This window comes from Acomys russatus, unplaced genomic scaffold (assembly GCF_903995435.1).
Source record: "Acomys russatus unplaced genomic scaffold, mAcoRus1.1, whole genome shotgun sequence".
Classification (NCBI taxonomy): domain Eukaryota; kingdom Metazoa; phylum Chordata; class Mammalia; order Rodentia; family Muridae; genus Acomys; species Acomys russatus.
In genome coordinates, this window is record NW_026131903.1 from 2,256,079 (window position 1) to 2,274,442 (window position 18,364).

Below are 18,364 nucleotides of genomic sequence, written 5' to 3' on the forward strand. Positions count from 1 at the left end.
ACACATAAACACCTACACGGAGAAATAAGACAGTTAGTGGAGATCAAGAAAATACAAATTCAAAAGGGAAATTCAAAATATTCCTATTTGCAGATGATATGACAGTGTACATATGTGAACAAACAAATTCTACACGATAACTTTTACACGTGGTAAGAACCAGCTTGATATAAAATTAATTTTAAAAAATCACTATCCCTCCTTATACAAAGGAGAAATAGGCTGAGAAAGAAAATATGAAAAAAAATATAGTACACAATAGCCGCAAATAATAAAAAATATCTTGTTGTAACTTTAAACAAGCAAATAAAAGAAGAATTGCATGTCAAGTACTCTATGTCATTTAGAAAAAAAAGAAGAAGAAACCATAAGTCGGAAAGATCTCCCATGATCATGGAACAGTAAAATTAACAAAGATAAAATGTCCACCTGACAGAAAGCAATCTACAGATTCAATACAATTCTCACCAAAATATCAATGAAATTATGTACGTAACTTGAAACAGCAATTCTATATTTTCATTTGAAAAAATGTAATCATAGATAAAACAATTCTCTACTTATGGAGGTATCACAGTCCTGAATTTAAGATATACTCCAGATTAATAATAATAAACACTTCATGGTATTGGCATAGAAACAGACTGGTTTATGAAGATATTTGAATCAGAAATTCAGACAAACACACACACCTATGGACATATGATTGTTGGTGAAAAAGACAAAAACAATATTGGTACTGGCCTAATTGGATATCTACATGTAGAAGAATGAAAATACACACATATTTATCACCAATCAAGTCAAAATGGATCAAAAACCTCACTATAAAGAAAAAACCACTATATCTATTATAGGGTCAACTGGGGAAAAGCCTTGAATTAATTGTAAAAGGAGACAGCTCCCTGAACAGAAAACGCACAGCTCAAAATTTATATAGGATACTGGCTGTAATACTACCAAATTTTGGGGCTGAACAAAGGGAATCTTATGGGAGAGTTGTTTCATAGAAGGAAATAGGAGGGACACAAGATCCACTAGGAGACAAACAATGGCAACAAATGTGGATCCCAAAGGCCCTGCAGTGACTGAAGCACCAACCAAAGACCATGCAATGAGAGGACTTTGACTCCCTGCTCATATGTAGTTGATAATCAGCAGAGTTTCCATGTTAATCCTATAATATGGAGAGGAGTGGCTGCCTCTGACATAGACTCTGTTGCCCACTAGTTGATAATTTCTCCTTGGTGGGGCAGCCTTGCCAATTCACAGAGAAAAAGGATGCATGCATTTCAGATGAGACTTAATAGGCGGAGGTCATATGATAATGGAGGAGTGCTCCCCCTTTCTGAGGACTAAGGCATGGGGTAAAGGGTGGGATGGAGGGACTGGGAGGAAACAAGGGAAGGGGTAAAATTGGGATGTAAAGTGAATAGATTAAAAATAAATGAATTTAATAAAAGAAGAATGTTTAAATCTTTTTCTTCCAGGAAAAGGAATCATCTCCCTTGCCTCTGACAAAAGGGACATGGCTCTCCATTCACCTATGGCTACTATCAGAATAGTACACACATTCTAACTTCCACATTCTCAAAAGGGGAAATAAAATTACTTGCTACGTATCTCGACCTAGGCTCTTTTTCCTTCCCAAATATTCCCATCTCCTTCTGTTGTATTATTACTGACAAAATCTTCTAAAAACTGTACTCCCTCTCTCTATGAAGTCAAAGTATCTATCCCTGTACTAGACTCTCTCCTTTTTTCTCTCTGGATATTCTCCATTCCCTCTTAGACTGCCTGCCTTGATAACATCAATTCTATTTTTCTATGTGCTCTGAACTCTTCCAGAAGTTTCTGAACATTTTATTCTCTAGTCCGTAACAAAATTCTTCCCTATAATAATGGAGCAGCTACTATTTTGCTGGTTTCTATACTATGTCCTCATCATAGAATGTAAATATTTAAAATGTTGTTTTTCTTAAGTAACTGTCACTCTTCTAAAACATGTATTACAGATTTCAAGGAGCATATACAGGAAAAAACATCTTAGATAGAAGATCCTGTGAATCAAAGAGATAATAGTCAATGGTCATTGTCACATACATCAAGCAATGATGCAACAATATGTTAAAAATAGTACCAACTCAATTTCATGTTAAAGAAAATAGAAAGTAAATGAGCATATTTGGAAAGTCATTTCTGTCTAATCTCAGTCGGTTAAAATTTTGAGAAATATGTTCCAAAGACACAATATATGATGAAAATAAGATTTTTTTTCCTGAAAAGTAGAGTATTAGAATTTCTATTGAAATCTCAAAAATTTCCAACAAAACTTTGTGGTTCTAATGGGTAACACATTAGGTAGAACAGAACATAACTCTGTCATATAATTTGTACAGATTATTTTGAAGATTTAATGACACCATTCTCTTGTGTGGCTCAAAGCATTCCACTTCTGACATGATAACTTTGTTTCTCTTGGGGAATAGTGCTAAATTTTGCTAACATGAATAGTTTTTTCATGAAGCCTCTATGATGTAAAGAGTTTGCTCACATGATCTAGAGGAATCAAGACAGACCATTCTCTAATGCATTAGTCTATCACAAAATTCAAGTTAGCTATTTGAAAATACCTTCAGACTTGACCCTAAAATGGAAAATGTTTCAATTGTATGAAATTATCTTTTCTTTTCCTGGCACTAAACACCAAAGTTGGCTATAGCAGTAGGTACACCAACCTTCGAAGTGTGAGGATTATTTAGTAGTCATGGTAACAGACCACTGTGATGTCACGGGTCTAAGGCCCATACCTTAATTGACAAAGTGACACATCCAATTCACTTCCTTCCATCTTTCAAAGTCATTTTAGAAAACTTTTGAACCACAAATATTCATATGAAATAACAGATTTTTCACAACTATATGTATATTTATAATATATGTGATACATATGATAGATACATATATATTGATTAAAATAAATTTTAATATTCCTCTGCAATCTCTACTGTAATACCATAACCAGAAATAACAGATTACCTTCTGTTGTTTACTGATTTGTAAGGACAAAAGTTTTAGTTGTCTAGTTGTCCTTCAGTCATGCCAACCAGGTAAAATCCTATCAGAATAAGTGGTCTCATGGATGTGTAATTAAGGAGAAAGAACGTGGTGTGAAAAAAGGCAGATAGATTTAAAAAGAGGTTGCCTTGTTCCATTACAATAATCTTGATGCAAGGACTGAAAGGAGCTTCAGTAAGTCAGTGGTCTCTTCAGAAGGCAGCATGGCCACTGGACGGGAACCTTCATTATAGACACAGTCTGTGTCCTCGAAAGGACCAAACCAAGCCAAAGATTGAAGGAGAACCTGTGTATCACGACCAACGTTTGGGCAGAGTACAGGCAATCTGAGGAAGAGTAAAGGGGTAGAAAGACAGAGTGGATAGCAGCTCTACAGAGAGACCACTGGAGCCAAAATATTGGGCCCAAGGGAAAGGGTAGAGACTGATGCACCAAAAAAAGACTATGCATGGAGTGGACTTAGCTCCCACTCAAATGTAGCCCATAGGTAGATAGTCTCCATATGAGTTCACTAGTAAGGGGAACAGGGTTATCCCTGACGTGGACTCTGTTGCCTGCTCCTTGTTCTTTTCCCCTTGTGGGCATGCCTTACCATGACAAAGAGGAAGAAGATGCAGCCAGTCCTGATAAGACATGATAAGTTTGGGTGAGTTAGTACAGGAGAAAACCTCCCCTTCTCCTTGGACTAAAGGAAAGCTTGGGAGGTAGAGGGAGGAAGAGTGGAACTTGGGGAAAATGAGGATGGGGGCTATGTCTTTACTAGAACAATCTAGCACCACCCATGAAAACAGAGACAGCTTCATTAAAATATTCATTGACTTTTGAGAGTTCACACATGGATTATACACATGCATAGCATTTTGAAAAAGAATCCTGAAGCTGAATACAGAAGCTGGCATGGTGGCTCAGACATTAAATTCTGCACTCTGCAGGCAGATTGCATTTAATTCCAATCTCTGCACATTAAGGGCATTTAATTCCAATCTCTGCACACTAAGGGCATTTAATTCCAATCTCTGCACACTAAGGGCAGCATAGACTTGATAATGAGTTCCACCAAAGGCGGCACTGTGTGAAGAGATGCAGAGGGACTCAACAAATGAAAAATAAGGAAAAATTAAAACAGGCATTTTATTGACAATATAGTGTGTATACCTCAGAGACAGAATATTAATGATAAGATGTTAATGATTATAGCCATACTTGTGCAGGTTGCAAATGTATACACAGTGCCCCAATCACATGTTCACTCATTCCTTACTTGATTAATAACTAAAGATTTTTATGATGAGAAATCATCGGCTCTAAATGCAATTCTATTGAATAAGTTACTGGTACAACATAGGAGTGTGAAAAAGTAGGCTAAATTAAATTATAAAAGATTTGCTTCCAACATAGAAAAGAGAACACTTTTTGCAATACCAATACAAATATTCAATGCTTGTAGCAGAGAAACTGATCTCACACCTGCCTTATTTCTGCACATCTACCACCCTACAGATTCTCTGACCTGTTAGGTTCTAAAGGCATGATTCCATATTCAGCACTGATGACAGCTGACATTCCCAGGACTTAACACATGGCTCCTACCGATGTTTGCAGTTTATAAGTCTTTGCAAGACATAGGTGTGTTAGGGGAGCCAAGACCATAGCCGGAAAGTATCTCAGACCTTGGCATAATGCTTTGAGTGGACCTCGGGTAGGCTGCCTTGTGAACTCTTTCCCTCCTTGCCTCAGGGTACATTCCAGAAGGCTGCATTGTGACCTCTTCCCCTCCCTAAGGGTACTCTCCAGCTCTTCTCAGTATTCCCAGAATTACAGACACCTTCAGAAAAGGAGTGGAACAAAGTCTATAGATGCCTAATAACTCCACACAGCCCCAGAACCACAGGGGCCCTCACCCTGCTAAACTTCTTGACTTTCTGATATCTATCGAAACCACCCACCTGAGATCACCCCACACAGCTTCTTACTTCATTGGTACATAATTGCCTGTTTGAAAATAAAATATTGTCAGCTTGATCAGACTCCTTGACTTGCTGTCCGTTATTTGTGTCTCTTGTCCCACATTCTCACCCTAGGAGTCCAAAGGTCCCAGTTGATTGTCCAGAGGGTTTGGACAGGAGTGTTTGCTCTGCTCCCAAACCCACAGCATGAGGACACTGGAGCTCCCTTAGGAAAGGTCCTTTATGACTCCCTCATTGCTTTGAGTTCTTGAGGGCTCCCTAAGCCCAATCCACAATGCCTATACCTAAGGTTATATTTCAGTTCTAACACTGCCCAGATTAGGTCTTTCCTCTAACCCTAACCAATTTTCCACTCTATTTCCTCATCTATCTCTCCCACTCCGTCTCAGGCACACTTGCACATAGCTGTTGGGCTGCCTGGACCTGCTCTATAGAGTCACAGCCAACTCACATGCTTGTTACCAGTACAGATCTAGTAGGATGCTGTACTGCAATTCCTGGCCCCCTTCCTAGATTCTCAACCCTTATCTATACATCTCACATTGAAATCCCAGCCTCCTGGCCTGAAATCACAGAACAATGAACACCAGATAGGCTGAAACAAAGCAATATGAAAAGCTTTGCTAGAAATCCCTTACTCCGAATCACTAAAGCAATACCCATGCTATATTCAAAATGAAATTTAAATGAAGTTTAAGAGATAGAACTCAAAATACAATTTGAAGAATGTTCAACGAGGTCCAATGACATAAAGAGTAAATAAGAACCTGGACTCAAAGAGGACACAGACAACATGTTTGAAGGACAAAAGAATTACAGCAAATGGCTGAGAAAGTATGAGGGTAAAACAGAATGTCAACATCCTAATTAACAGTGTAAGAAATCCTCAACCTGAAATAAAACAAGAAATGAAGAACTCTTCAAGCCTGATGGTAACTCAGTGGAGATCCTGTCTACCAAGATAGAGCACCTAGAAGATAACATATGAATTTCGATGCAAGACAAAGGAACTGGATCACTCATAGAAATCATACCATACATGAAACAAATGAAGCAATTATGGCTACATTCCAGCAATAATATTAAAATATAACAGTGAAATTCAAGCCAGGAACAGTGACGTGGTTTACTGTACAGCCAATAAAGGGAAATTCATTTTACAACATCAAATATTAGTCTCAGTGAAATTTTCCAGGATCATTAATGAAATAGAATCTTGCAAAATCAATTTCATGTCCTGTTTCTACTGACACGTGAGCCCCTCCTCACACCATGCTCAATCCCCATAACATACCTGGATGATTTGTTACAGCCTACTATGTCTCCACCATCTAGGGCTCTTAGTTGCAATTCACAGGTGAGCAAATCTGTCTGAGCAGTTGGAGACCAGCATAAGGGAAATAGAGATCCATCAGAAATGTCCTACTACTTTTTGTAGAACAACATTATCAGATGGTAACACCTGCGAAATGATAAACATGAAAGAAAAAGGATATATCATGAAAAATGTCTCTTTTTCTCTAAGGTTTTCACTTTATGAGATGGGAGACTGATCACATGCAGTTCACACACATGCAGAGTCACTTTTTCGGATGCCTGAGGAGCAAGAAATACTGCAAAAAAAAAAAAAAAAAAAAAAAAAAAAAAAAAAAAACTATCCTGACCCACAAAATCCAGACTGTTGCTCTGCTACAACAGGAGGTCTCTGGCATTCCCATGGCTGCAAGAAGTCTAAAGTCACAGAAATCAATGTAAACAAACCATGAAGTAAGTAAAGTAGAGGTTGGTCACATATACATGGGCACAGTGATTTTCTTGTACTAAGGAAATGACTGTAAAGCGAAACTGACTCAGCCATGCCCCATCACAAGACAAAGCACAGGGGCCACATGAAACCTTTCATTTTAGCTTTGGAAGACTGAGTATAACAATGTTTTGTTTTTATCATATTTAATATACTTACAGTATTCTTTTTGAAGTGACTGTCATTCTTGTTCTTTTTGCAACCTTCTGCAGAAGAGATAAGGGACTGTCCTTCTCCTTCCTATAAGAAGCTCCCAAAATAAATAGCCTGAATACCCTTTTAATCTTATATTCCATTAAAAAATACCCATGATCTTTGGTATTGTTTTCTTCTATTTTGATACTTGGTCCTAAAAAATACAAAATTTAAATGCTTGAGTTTAATCATTTTCTTTTCTTTTTTATTAGAGATTTATTCACTATTAAGTATAGAGTGCTCTGCCTGCATGTACACCTACAGAACAGAAGAGCACATTAGATCACATTAAACATATTTGTGATCCACTATGTGGTCGTTGAGACTTCAACTCAGGACATCTCGAACAGTAATCAGTTCCCTTAACTGCTGAGCCATCTCTGCAGATTGAGATTAATGATTTTTCAATGACTCCTACAAAAACAACTTAAAAAGGGAAAATTATTATCTATCCCCCAACTGAAAGGCAGAATGGAACCAATACAGTGTGGCTTTTCCTACCATGCTTCAGAATGAACTGGCAGTGAGACCTGAAGCCCTTCATGTTAGTGATGCCCAAGGGTGCAAAGGAAGGACAAAACACTCCTGAGGGCCCATTAGCTTCATGAATCAACTTCAGAATAATTTCCAGAAATAGCCATTTTATACAGTTACCAACTTCTTTGAAGCCTTATAAAACAACAACCTGTGTCCAAGGCAGTGGTACACACCTATGGTGCGGGCAGAGGATGAGGCAGGTGAATCAAGCCCTGCCTGGTCTATGATTCAAGACCAGAACAGCCAAGGCTACACAGAGAGATGTCTCAAAAAACCAAACCCACTCCACCACCACCACCACCAACAAACCTCACAGCCCTGCAGGTCTTGCAGACCCACAGGTGTTGAAGGCTTCCTTCACACAAGGTATTGTTATGGTTGGTATCCTTTAGTCTTGTGTTTCAATCTTAAGTGTCTCCACCTCTAAGGAGGGCCGAAGCTCCCTCACTCTCTCTGCTCTTCAAGCATGCTTAGTTCTTGCAGGCTCATTTGCATACTCACATAATTAAAGCACATAATTCAAATGCAAGAATAATGGCCCCCACTAAGGTAGTTTAAAAATATTGTATTTACTAAATAGACACTTACATGAACAATCAGTTAAAATCTGTTTGATTGAAAGTACCATCACGACAAATTATTCGTACAACTAATTTATTCTAGGAAATCTTGTTTGTAGGAAGTTTCAACTTTTTTGTCAAAGTGGTGATTTTTAAAAGGTGAGGGTGTGAGCTAATGTGCTTTTAGGAAGGAAGAGATAAGATACAGTCAATAGGATTTACAGATAATGAATCTTGGTGTCTAGGATGGAAAACAGCCATTGTGACCTCCTTCCTCTATGACATCACTAGAGTCAGGAAAGAACATGGCAAGGGGAACTGAATTACATAATTTTTTAGTCAAGGACAATCAGTTTAATCCCTTTTAAAAACAACATTAGTACCGGGCTTGGTGGTGCATGCATTTAATCCCAGCACTCAAGAGGCAGAGGCAGGCAGATCTCTGTGAGTTTGAGGCCAAACTGATCTACAAAGAGAGTATAGGACAGCCAAGGCTACACAGAGAGACCCTGTCTCAAAAAAGAAACCAACCAATCAACTAATAAACAAATATCTCCACAACAGTAGTTACTGTCTATCCATACTACAAACCAGTCAGCTTGATCCAAAAAGGAACTGCATAGTTTAAAAGCCATCAATTAATGTGGGTCTACACTTTGAGACAGAATATCAATGTGTAGTCAAGACAGGAGTCAAACTCTCAATCCTGCTGTCTTAGCCTCCTGAGTCCTGGGAAAACTGGCATACACCACTACATCCAGTCTGAGTGTCCTTGTTGAAATGTAACATTAAGAGCACTGTCTGCTCTTCCAGAGGTCCTGAGTTCAATTCCCAGCAACCACATGGTGGCTCACAACCATCTATCATGGGATCTGATTACCTTTTCTGGTGTGTGTGTGAACACAACACTCATATACATAAAAAATAAATCCATAAAAAAGTATTTCCAACAAACTGATAAGTGGGAATGGTCCTGGGTGCATCCTCCAATTACAAAGTGAGAACAAAATGAAATGGCATTAAGTATCTCTGATCGCTGTGCCTGTCACTTTGACTTTTTATAAGTTAAAGTTCACAGGGAACAAGACCAAGTGCTTTCTGAATATCCATCAACTTACAGGTATGCCCCAAATCAATTAATCAATCTCCCACACACACACACACAGACACATACAAACACCACACAGGTACACAGGATCAGCTCAACCTCCCTTCTCTAATCTGCACTTGTCAGTATCTGGGTTCTTGAAAACGACATCCCTTTTATCCACCTGTATATCCTTGCTCTGTAGCAAGCGCTAGAAGCCCCCAGGTTACTATTTTTACAATCTTTAATGATAATCTCACTAAATAGGCTTTTACTTCTTAGCAATTTTAGCGGTATAAACTAGTGCAGGGAAACCCTATGTTTCAAGACAGGCTCTCCATATAGAATTATGATTTTTAAGTAGTCTCTTGTATATTTTTGGAGCTACAGGTTAACTTCATTCTAGTTCCATTCACACACACACACATGCTGGGGTGCAGAGCGATGCAGTTTGTATGGTCGTAGAAGCTTTTCCTACAACTCCCTCCACAGCTGTCAACTGAGAAACCCGGGACTGAGTGGGGGCAGGACAGACAGAGGAATAACCTTTTGTCCCACCAGCTCCTCCGTACCTACTGACACCCTGAGGCTGTGCAAGGCTCATCACAGAACCATGCTTTTGTGGCTCCCTCTGGCTTGGGGAGGGAGGCGTGCAGTCCCTTACGGTCCCTCTGGCAGGAAGTGAGGCCTACTGAATCCCAAACACCTGAAGTTATGGCTGCTGAGAAACATTTTCACGAATTACCTGGAGGGAGAAAAAGCACTGACCAGGGGAGCCCCAGCTGCAGCAGAGAGGCGGCTTCCGAGCCTGAGGGCAACAGCAGAGTGAGGAGGGGACTTCTTTCCCGAAGGGCAAGGTGCAGGGGAAGAGCCAAGGAGAAGACCTGTGGTGAAGGACTGCTAGAGACTGGAACCACCTGCTGGAGTGGCAGTAAGGGGGTTGTGCAGGGTCTAAATAGCTCACGTAGGCGGTGGCTTCTTGATCCCTGTGGTACCCTAGAAGGGAAGATGGGAGGCCTTCAGGGAAGCAGGCTTAGGCAGCCACCCATGCAGTGCAGCGGGATGGCAGGGCTCCGGAGAGGACCATGGGCTGAAGAGGAGCTCCATTGGGTTAGGGAGGGCGGTGCTGCAAGCCTAGGTGCACACGGCCTGCAGAATGGCCTGGGTATCCCTCCGAAAATTACAACAAAATCTCTTCTCTGTATTATATAATTCATAATTATATCTTACAACCTAGTTTCAAATATGTTACTACCTGACAAAAGACACTATATTGCATTATGTATGTATCAGTTAATGTTTTAAACTCAAAAAATATTTACTTGTTATTTTTCTATTTGTTCACTCAATAAAAATTAAATATAACACTTAAAAAATGTACCACAACCTACCATCACTGCCACAATTGATATGAATCTTACAGCAGATTAGCTCATGATGGCCTGTCACGTACAACCAAAAGATGAAGATGTCAATCTTTTTACAGTGAAGAGTACAACATTCCCACTATTATAAGGTTCCTTTATATTATTGTTCAACAGGCATACAGATTGACATTCAACATCAAGCACCTTTTACATGGCAATCACGTATTTTCCAATTCTAGATTTTTCGGCGTCTTGTTTGGTTTGTTTGCTTGTTTTGTTTTTAAGAAAGATATATACTCAGGAATATATAAAATATTCAGCATTTTAAAATATTATTTCAACCAGTATACCTGAAGACTCCTTCAATCATTCATATTATTGCGTATTGTTCAAGGTTTAGACATAAAAATAATATGGTGAAGGACTTGTATGGATGCTTCTTTTTTTCTTTCTTTCTTCCTCCCTTTAGCTCCCCTTTTTATGATGCAGGGTTTCTCTGTGTACATTTGACTTTTCTTGGCTCTCACTTTGTCGACCAGATTGGCCTCATATAAACAGCAACCAAATTTCTCTTATGAATCTTTTATAATTGATAGATTAATGGCTGCTTACCGATTTGAAATACAATTGTTACAAATATTTGTATTAAGAAATGTTTATGACCTCGTCAATGGACAGCACATTCTCCGTGATTGTGAGGAAAGCGGGGACTGCCTCTGGGTGAGAAAGAGAAGATACAAGGAGGGGGGTAACAATCAATCAGGATGTATTCTGAATAAATTATAATAAAAAAGACATTAAAAAGGAATTGTTTTTATGGGCATGGTGGCACAAGCCTTAAATTCCAGCATTCAGGAGGTAGAGGTAGGTGAATCTCTTTGAGTTTGAGGCCAGCCTGGTAGACAAAGCGAGTCTAAGACACCCAGGCCTGTTAAACAGAAATACTCTGTCTGGCAAAATTTAAAAAGAGAATTTTTAAACAGTATGAGATTAATTTTTAAACTATATACCAATGCAGATGATCAGTGTATATTTGATAATAGCATTTCTTTTAACACTAACCTTTCATATCTTATATATTAAAATGTTTCAACAGGACTGAGAGTGTTAGTGAAAATATCTGATATGAAAATCAACATGCTGCTTCTTCTGTCTATATTTTCATAATATCAACTGTTTCGACTGGTGAGCATTCATGAAATGAATTAAGAAGAGTGAAGTTCTTTCAGAATTAACATGGACTTACCATATTTGTATTCTGTGGATAAAATATAGGCTGTGTCCTTTTGTATAAAGGAAGGTCACATTAGGTATGTTAAGCAATCTTCCTGCGAACATTCCATTAATGTTATGATTTTACTAAGAACTCAAATATTAGGAAAATGTCGAGGGAAAAAATGTAGCTTGCCAATCCTTCCAGAATTGAATATTTCTCAAATACATACCTAAATTTAAGTAGGATAATTCCAACCTCGGAATTGCTTTTCTAAAAGAGTGTGCCTGGTGGAATGCTTTTACTATAAAAACTATCCCATGGTGTTCAATCTATTTTTAAATACCTTAAGGTACAAAATCTTGATGAAACACAAGATAATACCTGATCTTAATAACTTACCCCAATTAAATTATATTTTACAGAATAAATTCAATTTATTATTCAGATACAGTTGTCTTCTCATAACTTTCTGCACACTGTGCCTCCACTAATTTTACTCATGATGAATTTCCCTTCCTCTTTACATTCATGTTTCACTTGAAATCCCAGAGAATTTTAGGAGGTCATCAATGTGATTTCTTCAAAACTAAATATGATTTCACCATATATTTTAATTTTTTTAATCCAAAAGTCACATTTTTTCACTCATAAACTCTTCAAATATTGCAATTTTGGAATTTCAAGGAGTGATCTCTGTGTGTGTGTGTGTGTGTGTGTGTGTGTGTGTGTGTGTGTGCATGTGCGTGTGTGTGTGTGTGTGTGTGTGTGTGTGTGTGTACCACTAGATACTTAATGTACATTTGTGGTTTTTTATGGCAACAAATGATAATTCAGCTAAACTTTAAATTCTAATGTCCTAGCCAAAAGGTGGTGTTGTCATACATGATTTTGTTGGTCCCGAATGAGGTAGGCTATGAATCACATAGTGATTAGGGAAAAATAAAATGTGAAAGTAAATGTCATTGGCAAATTATTATGTGTCATATCTCCAAACCTTTATTATGGCCTTTGCACTTAGATTTCTACATTGATCTAAAAATTTCTCATACAGGAGTTCAAATAGTCCAGCATGTGGCTTTTTGGGGTTGGTACATTTCTCAAAAAATGGTGATTTATTAATGATCATCAACTACAAAGATTATCTAAAATATTAGTCTTCATGTTTCAGAAATGAAAAAAACTTAAAATATTAAATTATACTACTAAAATAAATATATTAAAATATTTAAATTAAATATTAAATTATAATATTAAAAATTGAAATTAGAATATTAGGAAGGGGAAAATAATTAAGATATAAGGTGAATAAATAAAATAAATTAGTAAATAAATTAGACTACTAAATTAAAATGTTAAATATTAAATTAAATTACCTCACAAAGTCAGAAAGGTAGAACTATGCTCAAATGCAATGCATCTATAAATTTTGAGATAACTTCTAATATTTCCATTCACCTGATTTGGCCTTTCTTAGCAAGAGAATATTTGGTCTCAAACGTTTGAGATTGTGGATATGACTGAAAGCAGCACCAGGCTATGGCTGTTCATCACTGTACTTCAAGATGCTCCCAGAGATAACAGCTCAACGGAAGGCTTCGGGCTCTGGCTCCTGCTTAGGTTCTGGGTTCTGGTTAACCCAGGTTTCAGCAGAAGAAATCCTGTTCTTCGGAACTGATATCTTTAAAGTTTTGTTATTTGGTCCATGAATCCTCATTTCCTATTGTTTTGATTAGTCGGGTTATTAGTGATGAAGGCTTGGTCACTAAGTTGTTAATAAACATATTGGTTAAGAATATTGAGCCTACATCAAACTGAAAAATGTTAAAACCTGCCAAAGGTTAAACATGAAAGAAAGGGAAAGTATCATGAAAAATAACACTTTTTCTCTGAGGATTTCATATTAGTCTATGAGATATGAGAATCATCACACACACTTCACACACATACAGAGTCGTTTTCCAGGGAGTCTGAGGAGAAAGGAAAACTACAAAAAAAACTATTCTGACCCCCAGAATCCAGACTGCTGCATGGCTACCACAGGAAGTCTCCGGGAAAAAAGCCTCTGAGATCAAGGACAAGGCATTTCCATGGCTGCAAGAAGTCCACAGTCACAGAGATGAATGTTAACAAAACATGAAGTAAAAAACAAGAGTATGGCCTCACATGCAGGGGCAGAGTGAGTTTCTTGAACCAAGGACACATTTTTCTGGCCTTTCTTTTAATGCCTTTTTTGGCAGTTTCCTCTACAACCAGACAAAATGTTATTGTAATGAATGACCAGAGAGACATGGAGTCTGCCCATAGCAGTCTTGCCAATACCATTCCCAATACATGTAACCTCACCCTGTTTCCTTCTCAAATTATGATATTGGGCCCTCTACCTCTACACTGGAACCCATGGAATCCCAGGTGGGAACCAGGCACTGCTGGTAAACTTGACTCACAATTGCACATGAGATATACAGTGACCACAATTAATACCCAGAAAAACCATATCCTAATTACCCAATGCCTAGAGATACTAGAAGTAAAAGAGGAACCTAAACACTCCTTTTAATACTTTTATTGAGCTCTCTCCCATTTATAATCACAAGTACTTACTAACATTTCATCTGGCCAAATCCTCCATCCAAATCAGCCATGTGTTTCTTCTCCACCTCACCTATGGCAACAGCCTTCTTTCTATCCTCTATTCTCTCTTTCCCAATGCCCTCTTAGCATCTCTCACTGCTTCCCTTCCCTTCCCAAGAACATCTCTTTCTTAAAAGCCTGTGTACCTTATCCATGCCTATCCCGTTTACTCTGCCTGGGTGCTTTGAATTTTTATTGGTCAAACAGGAGTAAGATTTTAGGCAAGGTTACACACATTTGGGGGATACACAAGTCTCTCATTTGGCCAGCTACCAGGCTAAACTCCAAGAAGAGAGTAGGTTGTGAAGGTGGAATGAGAGGGGAGATGGAAAAGGGGTCTGATCAGGTTGTAAAGTGAATAAATAGATTAATGAAAAACTTTAAACTTAACCAATTTGTAAAAAAAAAAATTCATACATCTCCATATGTGTAAATTTGATTATTATCTACTTTATTATACTATTCTATATTCTTTTTAGTAGTATAATGCTCTAGAGTCAGTGAATACTTTTGTACACTGTTAAACAATGCTCTAACATTTGTTTAAAAAGCAGAGAAAATTAGTTTACTCATACATTTATGTGAAAGCCAGAGAAAATTAGAATATGTCTTAGTTACTATATTAGGGAACTTAGGACATGCTACAAACAACAGTTGGCGCCAATCCTTTGGTGTTGTGTTAATGATACAGGTACTGCTAAATGAGGAATCCTGCCCATCTCAAACTGATTTGAGAACAAGAGGACAAAGTACATGTCATTGCTGAGTTATTTATGATCATCAAGCACAGTGATGATTTGAAATATTTCATGCAAACATTTCAGAAATTAAAACATAACCAGAAGTATTGAATCTTAACTTTAGGCAATTCACTATCTTATAAAATCAAAAAAGGTAAAATGATGTGGGCATGTAATGCATTTGTACATTTGGAGAACTCTTTCCACATCTCCATCTATTCTTGCATTACATTTTTTATTAATTGTTATTTGTACACTTTACATCTGGATCTCAAGTATCCCCATTTCCACTTCTCCATGTACCTCCCTTTCATTTCATCTCCATTACCTTACTCACCATCCTCCCCTTCTTCACCAAAAATGGGAGGTCTCACATGGACATTACCAACATTGACATATCAAGTTGCATAATAGTAGGATCATCTTCTATTAAGGGTAGACAAAGCAGCTGGTTAGACAATGTAGTCTCCTTTTTTGCTTTTGTTGGACTCAAATTTATGGGAGTGTAATCACACAATTGGTACTTCTTCTTTAAGATGAACCTCACTACTTTCTTATTTGTCTATGACACCATGAATCTTTTCATTCTAAAAAGAATCTTTGAATGGATCTACCATGTGCTCTAGATGAAATAACATAGAGTCAACATTGGTGTAGGTAGCCTTTCTGGTCTTTGTAATCACTCTTTAGAAATGTTTTTGTGGATAACTAAAATGTATCAAACCATCACACAAAAGTCATTTGAAATCTATGATAGGATACAAATGACCCCATCTATAAAACGAAATATATTATTAAAATAATATTGATCCATTAACTGATTTAAAGCCTTGTATTTCAAACAAAACAATATTAGATTTGAAAAAACCTGCTATAGTTTAATTAATACTTTCCATTTTTCTTCATATTTTCCATCTCTGGAATTATTTATTTGATTTAATGCAGATATGTTATTCTACATTATCATTGATCTTGGCTAAGTGAAGAATAGTTATCTGAAGAGTGTTTGGGCAGTGTTATAGCAAGCAGGTTTGCCTACAGATGATATTTTGTAACTGATAGTCATGAGCCTAGATGTTAACATCAATGAAAACCATCAAGATTTAGTCATCTTTTTTAGGAGAATAACAGTAAATTGTTAGCATGTCTGATTACATTCACATTTTAAAAAAATCTGAATGCATGTTCAAATAATAATTCAAAATTAAGATAAAAGGTAAGAAACCTGTACTATTGTTATAAGCTATAATCATGAATATTTATTTTGCATGAAGTAGAGGTACCTAAGAAATCTTTGTATTTACCAATGTGGTCTCATTGATTTTAAAAAGCACATGTAGAAATATATGCACATAGCAGGCAGAGAAACATGAGATGTTGATGTCAAATTTCTTCCTCCATTCCATTATAAAAGACATAAAGTTAAATAAACATTGCTGACTGTAACATTTTGTGAAATATTTTTATGTAGCTTCACGAACTTTATCATACTAGTATACACATAGTATGAGCTTTGTTTATAAGTAGTGTCAAATCATATCTCAAAACTGACCTCTTTCTGGATGTCCTGAAATCCTTCAGACTAACATAATTAGCAATGATCAATACTGATGACTTATGGTCATACAAAGAGAAGAATTCCTTAAATGTGTTTTCAGTACAGACTCTCTCCAAGTAGTGCACTCCTCTGAATCTGCAGATGCAGAAAAAGAATCAAGAAGATGAGAGAAACTCTGTTAGCTACTGCAGCCTGTTTAATATCTTTGTTTTGGAAGCCCTGAGATGGACCATCATTATGCTAGCCCTGCATTGGTTGTTAGTCGTATGGATGGTGCTCATTTCTATTTCTTTTTAACTTATTAGAAAATATGAGTATGTAAGAATATCAAGTCACCTTACTCAGTAGTTTTTACAAACTTATGTTTTTACATATTGTAGTGCTTCAATTTAATTTTAATAAGGAAATTATATACATTTTCAATATTTTATATTTCTTTTGCTCATTATCATAATGTACCTCATTTATATGAAATACATGTAATACTTGGTGAGAAAAAATTTCACTCTCATAGAAGATTTCAGCTATAACTTTTAATAACTGCAGCCAGAAGTGTGAAAGAACTGTACACTTTTGCTTTTCAACCCTGTAAGTTCTTGAATCTAATTTATTATGTATAGTAGTTGTAGGAAGTATTTCACAAAATGTGACTTCTATGTTCGCAGTATGTACTAATAAGGTAGCAGAAATGTTATAGTGTAAAGACATATGATATATATTGATTCAATGCTTATCATCCATTTATAACTCCCAAGAAGATTAAAAAAGAAAATAAATGACAAAAGAGAAACAAAAAGTCATACTACTGTGCATTAACATTGTTGAAAAATAGCTATTTCTTCAACCTAAAATAGCCACAATTGAAATAGTAAATCCAAAGAACATTTTTAAAACTCCCTCCTTACTTTGCTCTCTGCTGATTAAAATCCCCAATTAGCTCCCTTCCACAAAATTCAATATGGGAAATTACTATCTTTGGCAATTATGACCAGAGAAAGTTCTCTTAACTCAGCATAGTGGAATTACTTCGGATTGAGTACCATGTACTCCAGTGTTGTACAAGATTCACCTTTCAATGCACTAGAACAAATATCTAGTGAGACCAGCACCAAAATACATCTCACTGACAACATATGCAGAATGATTAATGCTGAATTCAGACAGCAAAGGAAGCCTTTTGTACCACTTAGTTGTTCTTCATGACAAGAAGATCATCCGTTACAAAGGAGGACAAGAATGTGACCCTGCACAGTTTTCATTATTTTCCTAATTTTCATATGCATACTTCTGGTCCTCTACTTCTTTACACCCATACTTACCATGAGCATAACTGGTACTTTAAGATGGCCTTTTCAGTGTACACTAGGTCAAAATTTTCAGTAGTCCATAGAGCCTTGCACAGCTGTATCATAGTCACTAGTGCTAAAATGCCCATAGAATTCAAAGACTGGAGGATTCCAGAACTTGTGATACTATAATAAGACTTGGCTCAATTCATGTCCTGAAAATAAAACTGTAGAAACATACTGTGTGCATCTGTAAGACAATTTTGTGTCAGTATATTGTTTCATCTGGAAGGGTTAGTTTTTCATAAACATGGTTGTGCCAAACACAAAAGTTAGCT